This window comes from Anguilla rostrata, chromosome 5, assembly GCF_018555375.3.
Source record: "Anguilla rostrata isolate EN2019 chromosome 5, ASM1855537v3, whole genome shotgun sequence".
NCBI lineage: Eukaryota > Metazoa > Chordata > Actinopteri > Anguilliformes > Anguillidae > Anguilla > Anguilla rostrata.
In genome coordinates, this window is record NC_057937.1 from 56,921,010 (window position 1) to 56,940,846 (window position 19,837).

Consider the following 19,837-nt stretch of genomic DNA (forward strand, 5'->3'; position numbering starts at 1 on the left):
GTAAAGCGCTTTGGATAAAAGCGCTATATAAATGCAGTCCATTTACCATGTTGTGGCGCTGCAACCGTGGCATTAATACCACAATAAAAATAGAAACAAAAGTCACAACTCAGCAGTTCAGTTACCTCGGCTCTCACATATCGCCTGCAGCGTTTTCGAGCTCAGCGCCAGGGGCCTGAACACAGCGATCACTGCGCGGTCTGTGTCGGCACGCGCAGTTCTCAGAAACGCCGCTTTTCTGTTAAATATTCTTCCTCCTTCTCTCTCCGCGGATCGCACCAGACTCGGCGCACTGCTGACACACTTTTCGTCAGAGTTCCTCCTCGAAAACTGCGTCCTATAACTAAATAAGGTTGTCTGCGGGAGTTTTATTTTTTTGTGCAATAGGCTTGTTTGGAGCCCGTGGGACTGTTGTAGATGTGCCAATGGGGCACCCACAGTTATGCGCCACTCCCGCAGCTGTACGTTCAGGAAGTCAGGGGAAATCCAGACTCCGAGAAGAGATTACCTCTCACTGTGTAATTACAGCACCTGCCCGTAAACACACAACACACACACACGCACACACACACACACACACACACACATACGCACACACACACACACACACACACACACACACACACACACACACACACACACACACACACACACACACACACACACACACACACACACACACATACAGACAGTCAGACGCACACACATGCGCACACGCACACTCACAGTCACACACACACGCTCGCATATACACAAAAACACACACGCACACTCACACATACACAGACACACACTCATACATGCATACACACTCATTCACCTTCAGACGCACACACGCTCACACATACACACACACAAAAACACACGCATACTCACACATTCACCCTCACACACAAACACACTCTCACATATACACAAAAACACACATGCATACACATTCATTCACCCTCAGACACACGCACACACAAACATTCACTCACAAACACGTGCACATACACACGCACACACACTCCTTCACATACACACACAAATATGTAGATGCTAAGAATATATTTGCATATATCTCACTTCTAAGCGAGGGCCTACGTAGAAAGGCCTAGCACTCTAAATGAATTGGTACTACAGTTGTTTTGGACATTCCAAAGGCATCAGACGACGTGAAGCTATGATGGCTGCTCAGTGTGCCATTTGCTTTAAGCGATGTCAGAATGAGGGGTTTCCTGGGTGCTGTTTCACAGGGTCACTTGTGCGCGTTATCTCCTCGCGCATCTTCACTGAGCAAAGAGCCGAGCTGCTTTTTCCGCCCCCAAACTTCTGTTTGTAGCGCCTCTGTTTGTTTGTTCGAAGCCATCCCAGTCATTCAGAGTTGAATACAGCCGTGGAATATCCGAAAATATCACCCTGAAAGTAGCGAGCGTCTTTTCTAGCTTGACGATAATTACGGTAAACTACTGCTCCGCCAAGTATGTGGGTGTGTTTGTGTTTAGTGCATTACAGTAGACTGTCTAAAAGGAGGGAGAGGGGAGAGAAAAGTGTTTGGAAGAAAGGAGAGGGAGGGAAAGAAACTGATATAGGCAAGGAGAGTAAAACTGAGAGATGGGGGGGAAGACAGTGGGAGAGAGATTGAAATGAATGTGAGACAAAGCAGAAGAATGATAACACCTACCATTACCCCCCTGGTGCTATAATGAGCAGACACAGTAGTAAAATGTCCAGTGTTAAACCAATGGTTACAGAGTACATGTGGTCCCAGTTGGACTCATATGTAACTCTGTTAAGAGTTGAATTAACACTGGAAATTATATCATGCAGATCTTTCTCTGCTTTTTGAAGTTGCATCATTCATTTTTCCCCCTGCCCATTATATTTCTGCAACAATCGAAACTTCAGGCTATTTGTACACTCTTGTGTATATCATTATAATCCTAAAGATTCAGTGGAATTCAGGAGACTTTAGCACAATTTTGTCACACCTAAAAACTAGCCTGCATTCCCAAAACCTTTCAGAACAACATAAAACAGAAATTGTGTAACATTACAATCTTAAGAAAGAGGACTATACAAATAGAAAACATAACTCTCCATAAAGCCCTTTTATGAGACAGATTAAAAAAAACAGAGAAAAAACCCCAGAACATACTCTTTCTGTTTCAATAGCAGAAATAACCACATCATCATCTCTCTCTCTCTCTCTCTCTCTCTCTCACTCTTTCTCTCTCTCTCTCTCTCTCTCTCTCTCTCTCTCACTCTCACTCTCTCTCTCTCTCTCTCTCCTTCTCTCTCTCTCTCTCTCTCTCACCCCATTGTACCTCTGTTCTTTTTTGTTTTTCTTATTCCCTTCTCCCTCTCTCTTTGATCCTCTCAGAAGAAGAAGAAGAAGGAGAAGGGCACTCCCTACTCCCTCCCCGGGAGAAAAGCTCGAGCTCTGTGAGGGCGGGAGGCCGCCCGCCTGCAATCCGGTCGCACGTGGCCGGCCGAGGCCAGCGCTGAGCGGTCACGTCACGCCGTCTCCCTCGGCAACCGCCAAGCAGACAGGCACGCGGGCGTCCGCGGGGCGGGAACAGGCCGAGCGCGCTCCACGATTGCATTATTAACGACGGCTTTTTTTTTATTTTTTATTATTCAGCGCCGACCCGAGCGGGCACACAAAGGCGCGGTGCAGCAGACAAACAGGCCCACTGTGCTGCGCGCCTGCTACGCGCTATGGTCTGCTCTGCCCACAGACCACATCCCGCTCGCGCTCCCGGAAACAAGAAAAGGCTCAGTGCGGGTACAGTTTTTCTTCTTTAGGGATGCAAATTTGCCAAACGAACCTTGAACAAGCAATACAGCAACGTTCTTTTTTTGGGGGCGGTTAATAATAATAAGTGCCTGTTTTCACAAACGAAAAAAAAAAAGGGTAACGTTTAAAAAAAAATAAAACTAAGGTGTCGCTGAAAGACAGCGATGATCATCCCCTTATTCATGGTTTTTTTTTGTTGAGTTAAATTAAACGGAAGCGGCTGGGACTGCCTCGGGGCCTGAGTAGCGTCGCCCCTGTACGGGCAGAACTCTGCAGGGCCTGGGGGATCCCAGGGGCCAGTAGGCGAAGGGCCGTCAAGTTTACCACCGGGCCGGCAGAAGTTGCTTCTAGGTGGCTGTGGATCAGGGGAGGAGAGCCGTGGGTGGGGTAGCGCTACCTGGACACAAGCCGGGGCTTGATCAACCCCGGCTGGGTCGCCCGGGTGGGGGTGTCTGATTGTTGAAAGACCCGAAACGCCCAATGACCCCCTCACTGACGATGTGTCCCCAGGTGCATCACAAGACGATGTATGTCACAAACAAAATGCAGTGTGTTGCGCAGTTTGCTTTATATTTTTTACACATGATAGTTTGAGCTGAAATGGGTAGCCTACTGCGGCAGGCCAACTGGTATCATACCAGCCAGTGGCAGCATTTTGCGTGATGGAGGGTGTACTGGGAGCTGTATGACTGCCCGTTTAGGGCCTGGAAAAAATTAAGGATATTTGTTGCCACCCGGTGGATAAAAGTGGGAAGTGCAATAGTGCGTAATGTACCGTACATCTATTGTTCGCTTAGCCTTATTTGTCAGGCTCATAATCTCATGTTCTGCTGAGCCTGACCAGGGTGACAGTTTGACAGCACAAACCTCCACAGCTTCCAGGGACAAGTCATTGTCAGGTACCTCTTACAAGGCACTGTGTGATCTCAAATGGGCGGGGCGCAATCGGAGACGGGAACTCCAAAAACCAACACGATCAATGGCCGCCAACGTAACGCAAGCTAAAGTGTGTTATAAGCAATAAGACCGCGAGGGAAAACAACCCGACCGACTGTAACTTCCTTTTTCAGATGCTGCAGCGATAGAGCTTTGGGATCGAGCCTGCCGATAGTCTCACAGGCCAGGGTGTGGCTGAGACTACCTCAAATTTAAAAGTGTATCCAAATCGTGAGGGAAAACAACAGCCTAGTTTGCCGTTGAAGGCAACGTAACCGTGATTTCAGCCACATGCAGGCCAATGAGTAATTTCACCTTCACAGAAGCAGCAGGGCAGGGTTGTGAACAAAGAAATTGAACGAGTTTGCTTTAGGATGTGGGTTCTGCGCCAAACGAGGAACTTCTTTTTGACTTTCTTTTTTCACATCCCTCTCTAGTTCACAGCGCAAACATGCCCTGGTTTTTTTGCGCAGGGATTGGCTCCGCTGTGTCTTTGAAGTCAGGATTTTTTAAAAGAAGGCCACCGGGCTTTTGTCCTGGGGGGAGGGGGGGGGGGGGGGGGGGGGGGGGGGAAGGAGAGAGGAGCTCTGGAGGAGAAGAGAGATTAGCCGCATTGGGGGGGGGCACAGCAACATAGGGAAGATCAACATGTAACCATGGGGTGCTGCATGTTCACGTGCACATACACACACACACACACACACACGTGCGCACACACACATGCTCATACACGCACACAGGCATACAAACACTCACACACACATGCACACACACAGGTATACACACACACTCACACACACATGCTCATACACGCACACAGGTGTACAAACACTCACACACACATGCACACACACAGGTATACATGCACACTCACACATATGTACACACACATGCTCATACACGCACACAGGCATACAAGTCACTCACATTCGCATACATGCACATACATGTACACATTCTCACACACACACGTATGCAAGTACCCACATACACATACATGCACACACATGCTCATGCACACACACACACATGTGCAAGCAGGCACATACACAAACGTGCTCATACGTACACATGGTCATGGTAAATGGTAAATGGACTGCATTTATATAGCGCTTTTATCCAAAGCGCTTTACAATTGATGCCTCTCATTCGCCAGAGCAGTTAGGAGTTAGGTGTCTTGCTCAGGGACACTTCGACACGCCCAGGGCAGTGATCGAACCGGCGGGGATCGAACCGGAAACCCTCCGACTGCCAGACAACCGCTCTTACCTCCTGAGCTATGTCACCCGCTATGCACGCACATGTATGCAAGCACTCGCACATACACACAGGTATACAAGCAGTACATACATACTTGGATTCACATACATACATACATACGTACGTGCATTCACATGCACACATACATGCATACACACAGACACAAGTTCACATGCCTGTGCAGACACCTAAAAGTGATAAATTGTTAGAAAAACGTGATCCCAAGTCATACATTTGCAGTGAAGTAATAGTTGTGTGGACAATAATAGACATGTCCCCTCGGTTCAAAGGTGAAAGGTCACATTCTTCCTGGGAAGCGGTTAAGAATTCCGATGCGCGTAGTGCAGATTGGTATGTACAGCACACTCCGTGACAGCTGACGACGGTGTCAACTTAGCGAGCGGACAATGCAAACAAACGTTTTTTTCTCGTTTCGTTTCAATCCTCCTGAGAATACAGCATTCAGACGCCAACAGACAAGTGCCGTTGGCTCCTGAGCTCTGGCCTGGATGAAGATGAGAAAACGAGAAACAGCGGCGAAGACTGCCGGGGCCAAGAACCTGGTGTGGCACGTTACTCCGAGGCTCTTCCTGTGGAGGAGATTCTCATGCAGTGAGTCATGGGAATCAGAGAACCCCCTTCCTAAACCCGCCCCCCCACCCAACCCCCCCGCCTTGCTGCTGCAGTGTTGGTGTGCGCTCTGTGTTCCGAGGTCAGGGATAATAAAACGTTTTTTTACAGCAACAACAACAACAAAAATCAGAGAGTAGGAAATATTGCAGGATTTCACAGGGGTGTCTTGAAGGTCTCTCCCTCTTTTTAAAAAAAAAAAATCTCCCTGGCTGGCTTTCAGTGGTAAACCTGTTTTGGTCGTTTCTTTCAGTTTTTTTTCTGTGTGTGTGCGCATGTGTGTGTGTGTGTGTGTGTGTGTGCGTGTGTGTGATTTCAGGCTGTCTTCCTTCCTGTGTTGATAGTCTGAGTCAGGAAAGTGAATGGAGGGGAAACACGCGCTCCAGCATACCGGCCAGCTTATTCACCTTTTCGTCTGTGGTTTGGGAGTTTAACGCTGTTCAACGGGGGACGGCAGGGGATGGGACAGCCAGCGGGTTCCCACGTGTCACACAATCACCCCCCGTGGAAAAGAAATGGAGGGCTACGTATTATTGTTACGGCCCAAGACTGCCGAGCTTCAATGACCGGCTGTCAGCCCATAGCCAAAAAAAGTTTAAATACACCACTGCGTTCTTTTGCCAGAATACAAATTATGTATTTATTACAAACCCCAATAACCCAATACAACACAAAAACCTGGGGCGTTTTGCCTTCAGTTTTGTTTTCACATACACATTCTGCATTCACCCACAGCATCTTTTTTTGCGACCAGCTGTCATGCCTTTTTCTGTCATCTGTGAATATTTTTGCAGAAATATTTCTGATGGTATTTCCTCGCCACAGAGGGCATATTCAGTGTTTTCGCACTTTTTATTTTTTCGCTCCACTGATCGCAATCGCCTACCCCCCGCTCCCACCCCCCAATCTCCCAGCCTCATTGACCTTGCTTTTCTCTCCTCTGTCTCCTAAAATCTCACGGCGAATTGGCCTCCCATTAAAATGCCAGGAGTTTGTTTCACTTCTCAGAGACATGAAAGCAGAAACGTACCCAGACGTGCTGTCAGTATCTTAAGCTGCCAGCGTCTCATCACTGTGGCACTCTGTGAACCACTTCAGCAATTCTCCTTCTTTGAAAAATGCCGAAGTGCTATGGAAAGTCCCCCCCGCTGCCCCAATAGTCTTTGATGATCACATACACGTGAGTCACATCATGCACATCATGTGTTCCTCCTTCCAATACTGCTGTGTCCTCAGAAGACAAGTCAAGCGCATCACAACGAAACTCAGCTGCTAAACCGCTAAGCGCTGTCAGATCGCGAAGACTGAAATTCACACGGACCAGCTTCTTCTGCTTCTCCAGTTTTTTGCAACTGGGTGGAGTAAAATGCGACCAATAACGCCTGCACTCCCTCAAAAAGGACACGGGTTTGTTCTGAGTGTACTCTGGGCTATCCTGGTGCATTCATGCTTTTATCTCCAGGGAGTTGTTTTGCCAGTTTTTTTTTTTTTTTTTGGAAAATGACAGTCCTGTAGTAAGCTTGTTTATCTTTGGGATTTTGGCATTGGCAGGCTGACATGTAACCATGGTTATCTAGCCCTTACTGGATGCTGTGGGGGTATGATCGCAGAGCATGAGCAGACATTCATTTCCTCCAATAACTGGTCCTTCTCAGTCCAGAGTCCACCAGCTTTCTAGTCATTACATGAATTCCTACACAGGAGTAAACTTCATAAGCTACTGTATAAGAATCTCTTTTGTGGGATAAGATGGAGATGGATAACCCTAGCCCCAACAGAAGCCATCCCTGAGCAACACCTCGGCCAATCAAAACACACCATCCCCCAGGGCTTGCAATCACAGTTGGCGGTAGCAGGTAAGGATTCGGTAACAGACCGCGGAGTGCATCGCTGTACCAAGAAAGACAGGCTAGCCGACTTCACCGTGACCACCAAATTCAAATGGTGCGGGCTGCTGCTTCCTTTAATTGAAAAGCCATTTTTCCCAAGGGGGGGGACTAACAATCGAAAGCCTCTGATTCATTCAGACTTTCATTTCACATTAGCTTGAGTAATTGTACACCAGGAACAAGCAGAGGCTCAATAAACGATGTCCGGAAACAGAGCTCCCGTCTGCTTTGCGCCGGTGGCTGCGATTTCAACTGCCGCCGAGTTTATTTGCGTGAAAACACTTTCACCAAAAAACATCCAAGACACCTGTACTATAGAAGCACGTGTTCTTAAAGTTGATGGTATATGGCATTTACGAAAAATGTACAAGTGCAGGACGTGTGTGATAATATCCAAGAAGGGATAATATCTGGAAAATATGAGGAACATAATGTTGAAATGAGAGATACTAAGGGGCGTAAAAAGTCAGGTTTGGGGAAGTTAAGGTGGAGTACGAAAAGTCCCCCTGTCTCGCGGTCCAGAATCTGTGGTCCCGCCATGGTTTCCTAGCCATTATCTGGCTGTATTTCCTAACATGCACATGCCAAGATAACTCAGTCATTCTCCACACTGAAGAAACAGGAAGGCAAAAAAAACCACAACTTCTCTTTTCTGATAATTTATTTATTTATTTCTTTCTTTATTTTTAAACCGTTTTTGGCAAGGCCACAAATATAGAAACTAGCGAATGACGACACACCGCGTCCTCTCGTCACTCGACTCCAGAGGCGAAGGAGAAACGGCGGGACCAGCCGGACGACGGCATTTTTCACCGTCCGTTGGCCACGAGGGCCTGCCCTGGCTAGGGAAGGGAAGTGCTGTCTCGGTTGCGCAAAAAAAAAAAAAAACAGACAAACAAAAAAAAAAAACGATATTTTCCTGGCCAGGAGAAGAACTAGTGAGCTTGAGAGAGTGATGACAGGGGGCTTTGATCTGGATCCACTGGTAAAGGCGTGTGCGGCTGGGATCCACTGAAAGATGTGTTAGACAAGGATCCACTGGTAAAGGACTGTTAAACTGGGATCCACTGAGTGAAGTGTGTTAGACTGAGATTCACTAGTATAGGCGTGTTAAACCGGAATCCAGTTGAAGAGCTGTCTTAGACTGGGATCCACTGGTGAAGCTTTGTTAGACTGGGATCCACCAAAAATATATGTGTGTTAGACTGGGATCCACTGGAAGAGCTGCCGTAGACTGGGATCCACTGGTACAGATGTGTTCGACTTGGATCCACTAGAAGAGGTATGTTAAACTGGAATCCACTGGGAAAAGCGTGTAGGACTGGGATCCACTGGAAGAGATGTGTCATAATGGGATCCACTGCATTAGCATGTGCACACGTGGGTCCCTGGGAAGACAGGGGGTGCCATATTGGCCGTGGGAATAACATCTGTTCATGACACAACACAACTTTTTTATGTTTTTATTCTGCTTTTCATCATTCTGTTGAGGTGAGTCACCGGGGCAAGGGCAACGACACACACATTCACACACAGGCGCGCGAAGCACCAGACACGACACACCCGCACACACGCACGCACACGACACACCACGCACACACATGCACACGCGGCGACAACGCACACACACACACACACACACACGCGCACACAACGCGCACACAGCGCGCACACACACACACGCACACGCACACCTGCCACACACACGCACGCTACACACACGTGCACACCGTGCCACACTACCACTGCGCACACACACACACACAACCACCACCGCACACACAACACAACACGGCACACCACACCACATGCACTGACCCGCAGCACGCACACACACTCACACACACACACGCGCACACACACGCGCACACACACACACACACACACACACACACACACACACCTCCACACTGCGACCGCCCCTGTGCAGCTGTGGCCTGATGAGTGGTGTGAGTTTTGCGCGCCCCACATTTTCCCTGACGTTGGAGAGAGGGGGCTGCGGCCATAATGGGCTCCCCCAAAAAAACGAGGCACTCACACCTGTGCTCCGGGCCTCAGCTGGGCCTCTCATTCGCACGGGCTGGCTTACCCTCCAGCGGTGGGACGCCCTCCATTTTAAGAAAACCATTCTACCAGGCCGCCTAACTGACATACACGCCGCAAAAATTCAATTTCAAATCAACTCCCGCACAGCGCTTGTAATGCTAGTTCAGTAAAGAAACTGTCCCTGTTGCACTCACATTAACACTTTTGTATCATTGATTTTACTTCAGTAATTTTTCTGTGTATATTTAATCGGGGATGATACAGGAGAGTAAACCTTGTCAATTCAAATATTTATGGAAATTTTGAAAAACAAAAAAGTTCCCATTAATCAACATTTCAGTTTTTCTTTCAACTTCCGGAGTCAGCTGACTGAGCGCATTTTCATCCATTTCATCCATAGAAAAAGATTTAACGCCATTACATCATCGGCGCAATACATCAGTGCATAACAGCATGAATATGTTCATATGAAAACATAGCCGTAGATCAAACTACAAAGAAGGAAAGAAGGGTAACCCGATCCTTTGATTGGTCTGACCAGCCTCACCGCATTCGTTCTGAGGTTGTGGGGAATGTAGTTTTTTGCGACTGCTAGAAGAAGCCGATGACAGGATAAATCCGCGGTTTCCACGGCGAGCCTGAGGAGCTCGCCAAAAACACGCACTCACACGACTCTACGGGGGGCCTCGGGGTTTGGGAATCTGACCAGAACACACTCATTAATGCGCGTTCCTGCCCACCGGCCGTCTCCGTTTCCTGCGAGGAGAGGGGGAACATCCTAGGAGAGGAGACTCAGTCATCAGCTACGATCCATCATCCCAGGGATCCATTTCTGCTCCTTCTTCACTCTCCCAGGTACTGGTTGGGAAGGCAGCACAGGAGAGGTCCCCAGGGTCCCCCACCCCCCCTCCTGCTCTTTCTCTTTCGTCATCCTCCATTTTCTCTCGCAGCGTTCACGTATAACCCCATTCCACACACCTGCACGCCCCACTTTAGTCTCCACTAGAGACCCCGGCTTTTCCGCCTGGAAACTGGCGACGGGAAAATGGTGCTCGGCCGACGCGCGGCAACAGGCTGTGTACTGCAGATTGCTGAACCCAACTCGACGGGTTGCTGCAAGTGGTATGACCCTTCTACTCTGGTTCTTAATCAATGCCTGGTGTTGAAGCGTTGCAAAAAAAAAAAGTGTTCTCTCGATCATCCTCTGTGCGTTGCTGCGGTGGACCCAGGAATCGCTGCGTGTTGCGACTTAGTCACCTTTTTGGGTTCCGAACATGTCACATCAGAAGCGAGATTCCTCCCCCTCCCCCACCCCCCCCCCCCCACAGTCAACACCAACGCCAACACCAACACTCCAGCACTGCCAGTGCCAGCGGCGTCCATCTCATCTTACGGATCAGTTTTGGCTCCAAGAAACCATCCCATTAGCGCCCGAAGATGTACACATCCCTTTGGATGATGGAACTTTATGAAGCAGCACGGTTGTGTTAGCAGCTCAACTTCTAGTGTTACCTAGAGTCATCGCTGCTCTCTCGGCCCACGGCCCCACTGCGTCCCCCTCCTTGTGTTCCAACTTAATGCTCTCCTGCCTCTCCAGCCACGCCCCCTAATACCTCCTCCACTCCAACACCCCCACCACCACCACCCCACTAAGTGTCCCAGAAGACTGCGATTTATAGTTGGCAATAGTGACAGACAGGCCCACTGATATGACGAGAAGGGGTAACATATTAACTTTGGCAAGAGTTCCACTCAAGTCTGCAGAGCAAGTGCTTGAAATTAGCCTGGCTTGACATGCACGATATGCCATTTTTTCTTTCTTTCTTTTCTCCCCCCGCTGTCTTTCACTGCTTCACACGAGTCAAACCCAAAATTTTTTTCTTTGGTTTTTTTTCTTTCAAACATTCAAACATGTTTCGGAAGATGCTGTGTTTCCAGCTTGTAGAGTGTTTTCATATTCCTGCATACTCTCTGCTCTGGAAAAACACTCAAACAAGAGCCAACAAGGTCCCACACTGAGGGAAACAGAACTGAATATGCAATCATGCTAAGACAGAACTACAGTATCTTTGTTTTTATTAGTAATTCACCCGTGACCAAAGCTATCCACCGAGCTTTAGGAGGCATGAGTTGAGACTGTCCTCCAAAATACAATTTACAAAGACCGACTGCAGCCAATGTTAACATATTTCACCATTGCTAAAGCAATTTACTTATTTGCCGAGCAGGCAAGCTCATTCATTGTATCTTACGTGTCGTACCCATTTAAACAAGCGTCATTAGCGTGATTGATCACTCAGTTCAACACCGTATAGCAGGAGTAACCTTTGCTCTTACAAGTCCGGATCTCTAGGCTATACCACAATGTCACAAATTTTTATGAAACTACAACTAAAGATAAATAAATAAATTCATACAAAATAAGTAAATTGAATTCCAAATCAATTCAGGAATGCATTGACAGTAAAGTGCATTATGTGGAGGAATTAAGAAAAACTCTACTGTGGGAATGATTTGGATCAATCCAAATCGATAAAAATATGTATTGTTACGTTTGACAGCTTTCGACATTAATTCCGATAAATCACTTTAATTCAACGTTATTCTCGTTATTAAACAATTTAATTACATCCCCATAACTCAACAAACTACTTAGTTATCATAGTAACTATGACATATTCTTCCCAATGAAATAGCCAGAACAAAACTTGGACTTGGTGAGTCCGCTGAAGTTGATAAAAGCAAGGAAATCAACTCCTCCTTTGGCGTATTGTTCCCACCCAGTCATCTTGGAAGGCCGCGCCAATTGGCGAGCGAAAAACTTCTCAGCCTGTCCCGTGCGCCCGTTCATCCGGGGCTCCGCCTACTTCTGTCTCCCACAAACTCCGCTTTTCCAAGAGGAAATTCCTGCAAAAGGAAGGAACTGGGAGACGGCAACAGAAGAGGGACCACGTAACAAAGCAGAAAACGTCGAAAGAACGAGAATATTTACCGGAGGTACACTGTAAGACAATCAGGTCAGTGCATTATCCTTTGTATTGAATAAGGGAATGATGGAGGTGGTTCGGTATGCATTTGTGATGGAAAACGTTCGCTAGAATGCGAGAGGTAGGCGATCGAATGACAACACGACAGAACTCCGTACAAGAACACACTTACTGTTCTATGCTTGCCATTTCGTGCAACGTTCGGCAAGCTAGCTTTATAAGGAGCGTTTTAATGGCAACTAGTTACTCGCCGATGGAGAAATCGTTGTTCCACTATTTCTGCGGTGACACGGTATTGGTTTCTAGCCCTCCTGAAAATCAGCTATTTGCAATATGTCTCGTGGACATTGTGGAGTTGTTTTTTCATTGGAATTTTGTGATCCGAAGAATTCCTCCTTCAATTTAATGAGAAGGTAGCTAGCAAGTCCTGCTAAACGTCATAGCACAGTCGTATCTTACTCCTGCAGAACTTTCTTTCAACGGAAGATGGATTTCTTTGGATGGAAATAATGCAGCTTCACATCATGGCTAGTGTCCGGGTATTACACCGCTTGCAAATCCACAAAACATTTTGCTACATGTTACCGCTCAACTGAATTCCTCTCTGCAAGTTTTTTTTTTTTTTTGTTGTCGTTGAAAGGAACACATGTTGTGATTTTTTCCTGAGCTATCCAGCAAGCTCCCGGCGTTCGAAATGGGTTGCTATTTTTTCAGGAAGCTTTTTTTTCTCTCGCTGTCTCGTTCTGGTATAGCAGCAGGACGTTAGAATCAGGTCACGTCTGTTGCTAGCTCGCTACCAAACTGCAGAAACTAAGGACGAGACGATTTGCTCTAACCGCTGCATTTACCCAATTGTTATCTGATTTAAATATTATTAAAATTTTATGAGTTTGTCGTTTACAGATGTATTTGGTAGTGCAGGAGTAGTTGCAACTTTAAAAAAAAATTTTTTTTACTTAAAAATATATTCGTCATCTTGAAGCTAGCTTTCTAATCGTCTAATTTGCAGCCTAATGAATTCATGGCTAACATGATAACTGCCATGGGAACAGGCTAAATGTAGCTACTATACCCGAGCCCTACAAAGATTAACTGTTAGCTGGCTTGCTAACTTTCCTTTCGTGAATAATTGATAAAAACCTTAAATTACCATGTTCATGCATGTATTAATCTAAAATCCAATTTATGATTAGGGAGTATTTTATTATAAAATTCGCAGGCTAGGGACATTTTTGATTGTACAATTTGACCTGCTTCGGGGTGTGATCCTAGACCTGTTTTGATGTTGTTTGATGTTCACATCTGCGCATTCAAACCGTTAATATTGAAATAAATTTTTTAAAATCTGATATTTACGTCCACCGTCTGTAGTGTAACGTTATGCTCTGTGAAATAAATGAATGCATATTCAGCCAAACGATGTAGACTATCTTACTTCTCTGTGATGTAGCGTCATAGCCATTTTTTCATGATGCTACAAGTGTTTTCGTCCGATATTTACTTGTATGGATTTTAATTATATTTTGTACGGGCTATGCAATGTAAACGGGCAGGTTTGCAAACAGGATCGTATCTGCCATTGCCCCGCAGTTCTTTGTACTGATTAAAACGATTAATAACCACAGTAAGGGTCTGTGTAAAATGCGTGTCATTTTTGTGGTGCAATTAAATAGACTAATTTATTATTAATTGTAACTCAACATGGCCAGAAATTCCATAGCTGTTAGTTCAAAAAATACAGGCATGGACTCTCTGGCATCGTATTCAGTGACATAGTGGTTGATGACAGTGTCCGGGGTCGCCTAAAAATGGCTGGTAAGCTAGCTCATAACAACATCTGGTCGGTCCGCCTATACGCCCAGTTGTTAAAACATTCTCTTGCTCACACCAGTGTTAATGGGAGGTCATCCGACTTTCATTCGTTGCGTTGCAGCCATCCTCAGATTTTCCACCCTCTGAACAGTAACTCTAACCGCTCTGTTGGACCGCGTTTACTATAAATCTTGTAACAACACCCTTTAATTTAGCGTCATCTGAGGAGATTCTTGAAGATCGACAAAACAAACAATGTTGGCTAAACTAATCTCTAAAATTACGGAGGGAAATAACATGCAAGTCACTGGACAACCAGCAACGTAGTCTTCCACGATGTTCCACTTTTCCCTTCTTTTCATTTTTTTTTTAATGTCCTGGTTCCCACATCTTGAAACTTTCACATCTGGACGATCTCTTCCCCGGAGCTTAAGTTTCTCCGTGCACCGTGGAAAACTGCAGAGTAGGATCTCGCGGAAATCGTTTGCGAGATCCCTGAGTGATGGAATCATCTGGTTCTACCTGGCACGTGCAGCGGTGGCCAGTTGATTATCGGCCTTGATGAATGGACAACTGTTTTCCACGCTGTCGCTAATGATAGATATGAATTGGAGACACTCAACAGGGGTCCGCCCACCGCCAAATTCTGGGTGGCGTTCCATAAACTTTGTTGACCAGAATAGCTCTATCTGTCTTGTTAACCATTTCATTTTGTATTCACAAATTATCTTATGCTGGCCTTGTTTTAAGGAAGAAATGTGCCTGTCCATCATGTTGCAACAACACAAAAATATTTGTCTTAGCCTTACTGTAGCTATTGATTGCTATGTTAGCTTTGAGTGATGTACCACTGATACTAGCTACTTATGAATGGCAACTCTATTATTGGGTAAAAAGGTTAAAGTCAGGCTTGGTTGTTTGTAATGAATCTAAGTGTTCCCTCATAATTCCCAGTTTGACTATGAACAGGGTGGTAAATGTACATTTTAACTAACATGGAGCTTTGTGGTGGCACTGTACTGTAGGAATGGACCAGGCCGCACGTGAACACAGCCAATATGGCCTCACTGTAGAAATGTGCACAGTGATTAGAGGAGAATTTATCAGTATGATAAATGTAATGCAATGTGAATGATCAATGGCAAACTGCGGACTGAAATATTTGCGCCTTTATGCTGTGCGATGGTGGTTGTTTGATCTGCGCAAAGGATGCTGGGTAAATCCCCCCCCATCTGCAGTCTTAAAATAACCTGGGAGCCTCCAGCTCCTTGCCACAGCTTCTCGATAAAATATTGATTGCATATCATTATATCATTATGGGCGTCCTATCTTTAAATTGCAACGGTTGATTTGAAGTGTGCAATAGAACGGGCCTCAATTTTGCCTGAAAGTGTGCGCTCATGTGCTTCTGGAAATTCCATCTCCAGCCACTGAGTGCCAGTGATTGGCTCACTGGAGAAAAAAAAAATAGACCGCAATGGACAAGCTATCTCGGACAAACCGACAGACAGACAGTACAGACAATGCGTTTGCTCCCGTCTCCTTTCCTGTTTCTTTTTCCTGATTGGTCACGGATAGGGACTTGTGTGTGGTTGCTATGGCGATGCCGTATTTTTGGAGGGAACAGACCCTGCGAATTGCGACCCATCTGGTGCGTGTCTGTTGACTGAGCGTGTCGACCGCGGGGTTTGTGAGGGGGGGGGAAACTCCCTCTATCCTTTGTCTTTCCACTGTGAAATACCAACGTGCTACAAAACACAAATTACCCTCCTCCCCAAAAAAGAACAACAAAAAATCTAAAAACCAAATAAATAAGCAAATGTGCAAAAAAAAAAAAAATTTGCATGGTCCTGAAACGGGGTGTTTGTCTGTGTATCTGCCTTGTGGCTTCAGTTGTTTTGTCTGCAGTTGTTTGCTGAAGATAAATGTGTTAAGTCTGTGCGCCAAATTGACAGTGTGCCTACAACTGGCCTGTCTAAACAGCATCTTTCATCCCACACCTTGCACATAAACCTCCTGCTGTGATTGTGCTATCTTTCTCTCTCTCTCTCTCTCTGTCTCTCTCTTCCCCACACCTCTCTCTGTCTCTCTCTCTCTCTCTCTCTCTTCCCCACACCTCTCTCTGTCTCTCTCTCTCCCCTTCTCCCCATACCCCTCTGTGTCTCTTTCTCGCTCTCAGTCCCTGTATCCATCTCTCTCTCTCTCTGTACCACCTTCTCTCTTCCTTTGCATCTCTCTGTCTTTCTCTCTTTCTCTCATCCTCTCTCTCCCCTGGGCCCCCCCTCCTCTGTCTTCCTCCCTCCCTTCATCTCTCCGCGTAATCTAATCAGATTTCTCTGTGACAAATTGGTAGTTCCATTTTTTTTTCTTTTTTTTTGTGAGGCTGATCCCTGCTCTTTATGGCTCAAGCTCTCTGCAGCGAAAGCTTCTTGGCCTTTAATTAGGAACATGCAAGACGGACCCGACTGGTGCCCCTTAATTGTTGTGACAGGCTCTACGTGATTGGTCTGCCCGCAGGAAGGAACGGTCCCTTGCTCGTTTTATTTATTTATTTATTTATTCATCGAACATTTATTTGCAGGTGATTCTCATTGAGATTAAAAATCCTTTTTTTTTTTTTTTTCTCCCCAAAAGAGACCTGGTCAGAAGAAGAACTGCTGGTGTGAATGATGCAACGATGGCGCAATGTGAAATGGCGAAGGCATCGCTGTCAGACGTGACGTGCTCTTCCCATTGGCTGTGCTGTAGTTACAGCCCGCTGCATGCTTCTAGCTCTGCCTTCAATCACCGCCTCATCGACTGTGAGACGTTCGAGGAGTTCCGTTTTTTCGGTCTCCCCCGGTAAGCAGGGCTGTCGGTCGCCTCCCAGGGCGGGCTCGGGCTTTAGTTGATTGAGCCCCCGCCACTGCGCTCCGCCTCGGCCAAAACGTCAATCACGCCCGCGAAAGAGCAGGCGCGGTCCGGGAAAGGGCAGCCCAGGGAGCTAATTAAGCGATAAAAGGACTTATCTGGCTTCTGGTTTATTTGTTTTTTTTTTTTAATCTCGGGGAAAGATCTGCGGAGTTGGACAGACTCTTTTTCCTTTTTTTTTTTTTTTGCCTTAATGTCCGGCCAGTTTTTCCCCCCAAAAACGTTTATGCGCCTCATCAACGCTGAGACCCGCGAACTTGGGGCCTGTTCTGTTCTCAGCATTCCGTCTGTGCAGCCCCTGCCAGTTCTGTGCCCCGTCCCATCGGTCAGTCTGTGCCCTGTCCCATCGGTCAGTCTGTGCCCCGCCCCCTCAGTTAGTCTGTGCCCTGTCCCATCGTCTGTGCCCGCCCATCGTCAGTCTGTGCCCTGTCCCATCGGTCAGTCTGTGCCCCGCCCCATCAGTCAGTCTGTGCCCTGTCCCATCAGTCAGTCTGTGCCCTGTCCCATCAGTCAGTCTGTGCCCCGTCAGTCAGTCTGTGCCCCGTCCCATCGGTCTGTGCCCTGTCCCATCAGTCAGTCTGTGCCCCGCCCCATCCCGTCAGTCTGTGCCCCGTCCCATCAATCTGTGCCCTGTCCCATCAGCCTGTCCCGCATCCCATCGGACTGTGCCCCGTCCTGTCTGTCAGTCTGTGCCCCGCAGCAGTGAGAATGCGAACGGTGTGTAGTTTTATTTATTTTTGTGTTTGTCGGTTTATCAACCTGGCTCCAGGACATGTGCGCTCGTGGTCGAGCGGTGCAGAGTGAGCGAGTGGACGCTCTTATGGGAGCCCCTGGGCAGGAGGTCGTGATGGTGTCTGAATGAGAACGCCAGGGGTTGATAATGGATGGCATTCTCTCTCGTACTGTGTTCCCTTAGCTTGTGAGCCTAGCTGTGCTGTTTTGAACCGGTTTAAAGGAGCTTCTCACGGCCGAACCCCGTCGGCTTGTCACAGCCGCGGCCAAGAAACTGGGCAGACGAGACATGACAACAGTTCTTTTTGATCTGTCAGTTCGGATACAAAAACAAAGGAGGTCTATTTATTTATTTTTTATTTTCCTGGTCCGTGGTTTCGAAGCGCGCAGATGTTGTTCAGAATTCCCCTCACAGCCCCGCGAGTGCGGGTGCAGAGCCAGGCAAACACACATTGTCTTGACCTTGCGTTCAGACGCTCTCAGAGGCAGCTGGACTCCCGTAGGCACCGTTCGAATTAAATCCACCCCAGCTGTTGCACGCTCGGTCCTGTGTGCTGTATGGTGATTGTTGGGGAGGTGGGTTATTGGGGGTGGGGGGGGCGGGGGGCGGAGACGGTGACTTGACCGACATTTTACTTGAAGTTTGCTTCAAAGATATATTGTGACTGGATGTTGTTAGTCAGGCCTCTGAGAGGGGGACTTTGAGAGAGATTCAACCTTGCATGTGTAGGTCCTTTTTCTGATTCCAAACTGCGAAATAGGAATCCAGATTTTTATTGATTTATGTTTAAAAAAAAAAAAAAAAAAAAATTTCTTCTTTGCATGTGCAGCAAAAACCAGCCAAAAACTTCTATTCTTGGATGTGCTTATCCTTCAAATATCTTCTGGTTGACTTGCTACTGCAAAGATAAGGGAAATTATCTGGAGAAAGTAAACCTTGCGTAGAATTTCTCTGTGGTGGAAACCAGCCCATAGTACGATGCCAGTGGAGTGTGGGGTTGGTGGAGGGGGGGCGGGGGTGGTTAGGGAGGGGTTTGGTTAGAGCAAAGCCTCCGCTTTACTGTTACGGGCCTTTATTCTTCCTCCTTTTTACATTTTTTCCAAAAAAATGAAAATAAAAAATCCAGAGCAAAGAGCGTTTCTTCCCCCCTGTTGAAATGTGGAGCAGATTAGGAGGCCTTGCGGGTCTGGCGGAAGTGGATCTGTGTGTGCTGCTGGGGAAATGGAGCCGCGGCACTTTAATGGAAACCGTATCCTCGCTGGGAACGTCGGGACCGCGGTGTGGGAACAGCAGGAAGTCTGTGGGAGGGAAGTGGAGGGGGCGGGAAGGGGGGGGGAGTGGTGGCGGCGGCTCACTCCGGGCCCTCTGAACCTGGAAAACAATTTGGCTTCTGCCCCCTACCCCCCCCCCGGGAATTGCTGTTGAACATAAACGTGGGATGTGGGGTGCAGGGAATGGGAATGGGGGGGGGGGGGGCATGGTGCTGGGCTGGGATAGACGACATACATGGGGTATGCTATGGGATAGTCCCTGTCTTTTTAGGACCCCTGATTCTCTATTTGGGCGTCTAAGCAACCAAACAGAGACGGCTAATTCGGCCATATTTGTGTCTCATTTTTTAAGAGATCTGTACATGCATGCTCCCTCCACGGGCAAGTGCATACACACACAGTACTGCCACAGCCTTCAGAAGCCCTTGTCTAAATGTCGGTATAGGCCTATACTGTAATGCACGCAGGATTCGCTTATTTAAATATAATATCCTTACTGATCCTTAGTAAGGGTGTTGGTGGGTGGGAGTCAAAATAAGCCCAAAGTACAGTTAACATCACAGACAGCCCATAATTGAGGA

General features: G+C 47.1%; 1 protein-coding gene across 2 annotated transcripts in view; it reads left to right on the plus strand.

Moving 5' to 3' along the window:
• The first annotated feature begins 12,414 nt into the window (after positions 1-12,414).
• ccdc102a (coiled-coil domain containing 102A) overlaps positions 12,415-19,837 on the plus strand; it is an 83,745-nt gene continuing 76,322 nt past the window's right edge. For both annotated transcript variants that reach the window (XM_064337319.1, XM_064337320.1), the window contains exon 1: positions 12,415-12,560. The gene's annotated coding sequence lies outside the window, so the exon portion shown is untranslated. The remainder of the gene's footprint in view (positions 12,561-19,837) is intronic.